Source organism: Xenopus laevis, chromosome 9_10L (genome assembly GCF_017654675.1).
Source record: "Xenopus laevis strain J_2021 chromosome 9_10L, Xenopus_laevis_v10.1, whole genome shotgun sequence".
NCBI lineage: Eukaryota > Metazoa > Chordata > Amphibia > Anura > Pipidae > Xenopus > Xenopus laevis.
Genome location: NC_054387.1, coordinates 125,410,357 through 125,417,561, shown reverse-complemented (window position 1 = coordinate 125,417,561; position 7,205 = coordinate 125,410,357).

Genomic DNA, 7,205 nt, shown 5'->3' with positions numbered 1-7,205 from the left:
CCAAGGTCTGGTGACCCTGCCGCCCAATCTATCCCTCATTCAGTATGTGGGTGTCCCATTGGACATCTCAAGAACTTTTAATTATGTATTCATACAGCAGTTCGCTTCTTTGGGGGAAGGGGTGCAAGCCCAGGGTCTGGTGACCCTGCAGTCCCATCTATCCCCCATTCAGTATGTGGGTGCCCTATTGGACATCTCAAGAACTTTTAATTATGTATTCATATAGAGCAGTTGGCTTTTTTGGGGGAGGGGTGCAAGCCCAAGGTCTGGTGACCCTGCCGCCCCATCTATCCCTCATTCAGTATGTGGATGCCCCATTGGACATCAGAAAGGGTGTATAATTATATATGAACATGTAGCAGATGTTTTTTATTGGGAAGGGTGAAAGCCTTCTAAAATCTCCATTATTCACTGCTTGTGGTGGAACGGCTTGAAATACTTCTACTAAAGTCTAAACCTTCCAGCCACAGACTCTTTAGGAGACCATATGTCTTACTAATATAGGTCCAATCCATTTCTAAATGTTACATTGTATTATTCCTCACTCTGATAAAACTACTTCAACAAACCATCTTCAAAAAGGTCGGAAAAATTCTGTAACTGTTGACCCTAAAGTCAGAACAGATGCCAAGCACCCTGGTCGTGGCTCGTGCTTCCGCCTGTAGCAGCAGCCTTTGCAAGAAAGAGCTGTGACCCTAATGCATTAAGGCAGGAATCCTCAATCTTTTTTTACCCATGAGTCACATTCAAATGTAAAAAAAAGTTGGAGAGCAACACAGTCATGCAAAAAGTTCCTGGGGGTGCCAGTTACAATATACAATTGACTATTGGTACACTTATGTGGATTGGTAGTCTATTAGAGGCTCTTTTTGGGAGTACAACTGGTTTTTATGGAACCAAAACTTGCCTCCAAGCCAGAAATTCAAAAATAAGCACCTGCTTTGAGGCCACTGGGAGCAACTTCCAAGGGGTCGTTGAGAAACCTGTTGCTATCGAGCCACTGGCTGGGAATCAGTGCACTGAGGCACACTCAAAGAGCTAGGAGAGGAAATAAGTCTTCATAGATTGGAGAGGTTCTCAGAGTAGACCAAAGTTAGTGTTTAAATTAGGGTAGAGTAAACACAACAGTTTTACCAGTGCAGTGCATTATAATTACATTACTTTAAAATGCTTTATTTTTTGATGTTACTGTACCTTTAATGGGATTGCACTGTGACTAGGCAAATCCATTATGGAAAAGGACCTTGGAGTCCTTGTAGATAATAAACTTGGTTGATGCATTAGATAGCTTTAAGAAGGGGTTGGATGGTGTTTAGCAAGTGAGGGAATACAGGGTTATGGGAGATAGCTCATAGTACAAGTTGATCCAGGGACTGGTCCCATTGCCATTTTGGAGTCAGGAAGGAATTTTTTCTCCTCTGAGGCAAATTGGAGAGGCTTCAGATGTTTTTTTGCCTTCCTCTGGATCAAATGGCAGTGAGCCAGGTTATATCTATAGATATAAAAGGTTGAACTCGATGGACGTGTATCTTTTATCAACCTAATTTACTATGTTACTTTACTTAGAACATAAATATGAGTATCATCATTGCACATAACAATCTCTCATATATAATAAGCAGTATGGTCACTCTGCATTATAGAACTAGTAACACAAACGCATGAAAATTATTACTTTACACTGACATGCCAATTATTCCTACTCAGTACTTGTAAAAATGTTTTCTTTGAAGCAAAGTTCCAAATGGATCACAGTGTTTGCTTATCTGTGCTATAACTGCAGGCATCTTTCATCCTCTTGTACATCTGCCCTCCCTTTACAGTATAGTGGTGCAGGTCACAGTATGAGTATTGCCATTTGTGCACCATAATGAGCAACTAAAATAAGCCTTGTCTTTATAGTCCCAACACGTTGCTTTGCCAGTATCATCCATTGCCTGACCACTTGATACTTTTCTCAGCTACTGCTCTTGTGAAGGGACAGATTGTGCTTATAGTAACAGTGGATAATAGTCTCTGGGAAGGGAGTGTGACTGTGGGATAGCAGGTATAGTAGGGAGAGATGGTGTCTATAGTAACAGTGGATAATAGTCTCTGGGAAGGGAGTGTGACTGTGGGATAGCAGGTATAGTAGGAAGAGATGGTGCCTATAGTAACAGTGGATAATAGTCTCTGGGAAGGGAGTGTGACTGTGGGATAGCAGGTATAGTAGGAAGAGATGGTGCCTATAGTAACAGTGGATAATAGTCTCTGGGAAGGGAGTGTGACTGTGGGATAGCAGGTATAGTAGGGAGAGATGGTGCCTATAGTAACAGTGGATAATAGTCTCTGGGAAGGGAGTGTGACTGTGGGATAACAGGTATAGTAGGGAGAGATGGTGCCTATAGTAACAGTGGATAATAGTCTCTGGGAAGGGAGTGTGGACTGTGGGATAGCAGGTATAGTAGGGAGAGATGGTGCCTATAGTAACAGTGGGATAATAGTCTCTGGGAAGGGAGTGTGACTGTGGGATAGCAGGTATAGTAGGGAGAGATGGTGCCTATAGTAACAGTGGATAATAGTCTCTGGGAAGGGAGTGTGACTGTGGGATAGCAGGTATAGTAGGGAGAGATGGTGCCTATAGTAACAGTGGGATAATAGTCTCTGGGAAGGGAGTGTGACTGTGGGATAGCAGGTATAGTAGGGAGAGATGGTGCCTATAGTAACAGTGCGGATATGGGAAAGGACTACAGTTTTGGGATATAGGAATATTATTTCAGGATGGCAACAGTTATCCAAGATGGTAACAGCATGATAAAACACCAGTAGTAGAGAAATATGGAACCAGTAGTGAAAGGAAACAACAGAAGGGTAAGATTGTGACACCAGGGCAAAGTGAAATGAGAAATGCTTAATTTAAGTGGTACACAACCTGTGGCCCTTTATCTATAGAGTAATTGGCAGCCAGGATCTGTTTAGCCCAGGGCCCTATCACCACTAAAGGGGCCACTGTTCTTATACTGCTGTGACTTGGTCTCAAGTCATGTGATTATCTATATCTGTACGAGGCAGAGTGTAGGCCCTAAAAAGAATAGTGAGGCCCAGTCGTTTCTGGTGATGCCTCTGGGTTCCTGAGTTGGAGAGAGCCACGAGTTTGTTTGTCGGAGGACAGACAGAGGGAGAAGTGAGGTACAAGGGACACTGTATTGGGTGGGAGACAGACCCCTGTACTGGGCGCAGGAATGTGACAAAGGAACGTGATGTTTGCGAGAGGCGCACAGAATGAGACAGAGAGAGACATGGAATGTGATGAGGAAGGGAGACGGGGAGAAGGATGAGGGGGAGAGAAGGGAGAGAAGAAGAAGAAGTAACAGAAGACAGGGGCTCCCATGTAAGGGTCACTGCAAACCTCTCGCATTTCTCATTGGTGTCTGAAGAGTCTGAACATGAGGGAACATTTGCCAATTCAAAAGGGGACGTGAGGTTACTCAGAGGACAAGAAGGAGTAATATTCTACATGTGGAATATTAGGGAACCCACAGGGGTAATAGTGAACCAGAGGATCAAGGAGGGTTGACAATAGGGACATGAATTTCTAGTGATCCACAAGGTTTAGTAACAAGATGTAATGAGGCTTAATAAAGGCAGTTATTCCACAAGGATCTGCATTAGGCTTCACTACTTGTATTGATTTGTTTACACTGTATAGAATAGAATTTACCTGGAAACTTACTCAGTGTAAACTACTGACTTACATCAAGAGACAAAAACATTTTAGAAGTCACTTCTCGACAACTCCTGCAGCCTTGTGCCTTTATATGGTCACAGAACCCCTCAGTGACTTCTAATATCCTTATCATTTACAGTAGGGGTACATTATCTCTTATAATACACGAGTGATACTCAGAGTTCCCTGTATAACTCAGCCTGCAGCCTTGTGTCTTTATATGGTCACAGAACAACCCCTCAGTGACTTCTAATATCCTTATCATTTACAGTAGGGGGTACATTATCCCTTATAATACATGAGTGATACTCAGAGTTCCCTGTATAACTCAGCCTGCAGCCTTATGCCTTTATATGGTCACAGAACCCCTCAGTGACTTCTAATATCCTTATCATTTACAGTAGGGGTACATTATCCCTTATAATACATGAGTGATACTCAGAGTTCCCTGTATAACTCAGCCTGCAGCCTTGTGCCTTTATATGGTCACAGAACAACCCCTCAGTGACTTCTAATATCCTTATCATTTACAGTAGGGGGTACATTATCCCTTATAATACACGAGTGATACTCAGAGTTCCCTGTATAACTCAGCCTGCAGCCTTGTGTCTTTATATGGTCACAGAACAACCCCTCAGTGACTTCTAATATCCTTATCATTTACAGTAGGGGGTACATTATCCCTTATAATACACGAGTGATACTCAGAGTTCCCTGTATAACTCAGCCTGCAGCCTTGTGCCTTTATATGGACACAGAACCTTATAATTTATAGTAGGGGGGTATGCACATTGTCCCCTTGTAAAAAGAAGGATATTATAAGTTTCCGAGGACCACGACCATATAAAAAACGTGGCATCGTGTAACTACAAGGTAACTTCTAATATCCTCATATTTTACAACTGGAGGTACTTTATTTATTATAATACACAAATTTCAATGAGTCATGTGACTGAAATGACATCAGAACTCACCATTTATAAGGATAAAATTTACAAGATATTCATGGCTTTTGTGTATTAAAAAACTATACTTTGTTATCAATGTTTATGTTCATATTTTTCTTGCTAAATCTTATTTTTGCTCTTTTATTGTGTCACATAGTTTTCGGGTTGCCCCTTGAGACATTGGCATTGACAAACTGTCGCTTTCAGATGTCTTTGCTAATGAGGCCCCTTGGGCACAGGAAGTAACAGTAAAAAGCTGAATTTCTCAGTCTGTCTGGGCCCGGGACAGGGAGGGTCTCGGCAGGACAAAAGCCGTTCATACAAAGACCCATTCAGAGTCGTACAGCTGCCCTGCTCATTCCTCTGACAATTCGGCAACATCACTGACTGCTGCCAACTCCCCACTCCATGCCAGTTCCCGGCCCTCCTCCCCTTTCCCCCTGATAATCGGCTCCCAGGGGCTTCCAAGAACTTCAGCTTGTTTAACCCCCGGCGGCTGCCCTTGTAGCTGTTACTGAATAAAGTGCCCATTATACACTGAGGTTCTGGACATGAGAGGATGACTGATGGATCCCTCTATCTGACGCTGAAGTGCTAGAGGCTACAGAATCACTTGCATTGCTCTGAGAATGTCTTATGTACACAGCCCACAAACCCCAGGCTACTGGAAAATGTGTCAGGACTTCCCAAATTCTGAGAAGAACCCAGTGGGGATTCTTTAGGTCAACAGTTGTCTGACTTTTTCAAATTCAGCTACTGGTAAGGCCCCCTTAGCTCATAACAAGGTTACAGATATAAAGAAACATCGGGGTAACAGTCACCCTGCTATAGTTCCAGGGGTACCCAGGGTACAAATAAACACTCACCCCAAATCTTCCCCTAACTGGCCTTCAGACTGGGGCCCTTAGCTCATAACAAGGTTACAGATATATAGAAACATTGGGGTAACAGTCACCCTGATATAGTTCCAGGGGTACCCAGGGTACTAATAAACACTCACCCCAAATCTCCCCCTAACTGGCCTTCAGGCTGGGGCCCTTAGCTCATAACAAGGTTACAGATATAAAGAAACATTGGGGTAACAGTCACCCTGCTATAGTTCCAGGGGTACCCAGGGCACAAATAAGCACTCACCCCAAATCTCCCCCTACCTGACCTTCAGACTGGGCCCCTTAGCTCATAACAAGGTTACAGATATATAGAAACATTGGGGTAACAGTCACCCTGCTATAGTTCCAGGGGTACCCAGGGTACAAATAAGCACTCGCCCCAAATCTCCCCCTAACTGACCTTCAGACTGGGGCCCCTTAGCTCATAACAAGGTTACAGATATATAGAAACATTGGGGTGTCACCCATAGTTCTAATAATATCTAGACATCAAACAGGTGTTCACCCCAGATCTCAACTTGCTGGTATTTCAGGTGTATGTAGGACAGCAAATAGACATTCTCACAAATCTCACCCTAGTCTTACCCTCCCAGCCACTGCACAACGTGGGGATCTACTCCCCCTGGGATGGCAGCCCATCAGTTTTGGAAACATGGCTTTAGGGTATAGTGTCACCTTGTCTTACAGGGGGATCACTTATTTTCTACAATAGGAACAGAGGTCCAAAATCAATAGACCAAGAGTTATTCTACTTTGTTTTATTATAAATAAATGTGTATGGCCGCAGTGAGGCATGTGTACATTAAAGGAACCCTGTCCCCCCACAATAAAAAGTTGGAATTTTTCATTTGAAACCATTTTCAGTGTTCGGAAACCAAACAAGTTTAATTAGAGAGCCCTGGCCGCATTCTACACGTGCCTGCTAAGTATTTAGCATTTACTAGTGGTTTGTAACAGAATCCTAAAGCCACACATAATTAGTTATCTGCCTTGCAGTCATTAGCAGCACTTAATCTTCTCACATACTGCTTAAATACACAAACTGACACAAAGCCACTTTTGTCAGGAAAAGAAAACAAATATTCTACTTTAATATATCTCAAGAAATTAATATTCAGCCCAGTACCGTTACCTGTATAACTCAGCCTGCAGCCTTGTGTCTTTATATGGTCACAGAACAACCCCTCAGTGACTTCTAATATCCTTATCATTTACAGTAGGGGGTACATTATCCCTTATAATACATGAGTGATACTCAGAGTTTCCTGTATAACTCAGCCTGCAGCCTTGTGCCTTTATATGGTCACACCCCTCAGTGACTTCTAATATCCTTATCATTTACAGTAGGGGGTACATTATCCCTTATAATACATGAGTGATACTCAGAGTTCCCTGTATAACTCAGCCTGCAGCCTTGTGCCTTTATATGGTCACAGAACAACCCCTCAGTGACTTCTAATATCCTTATCATTTACAGTAGGGGTACATTATCCCTTATAATACATGAGTGATACTCAGAGTTCCCTGTATAACTCAGCCTGCAGCCTTGTGCCTTTATATGGTCACAGAACAAACCCTCAGTGACTTCTAATATCCTTATCATTTACAGTAGGGGGGGGTACATTATCCCTTATAATACATGAGTGATACTCAGAGTTCCCT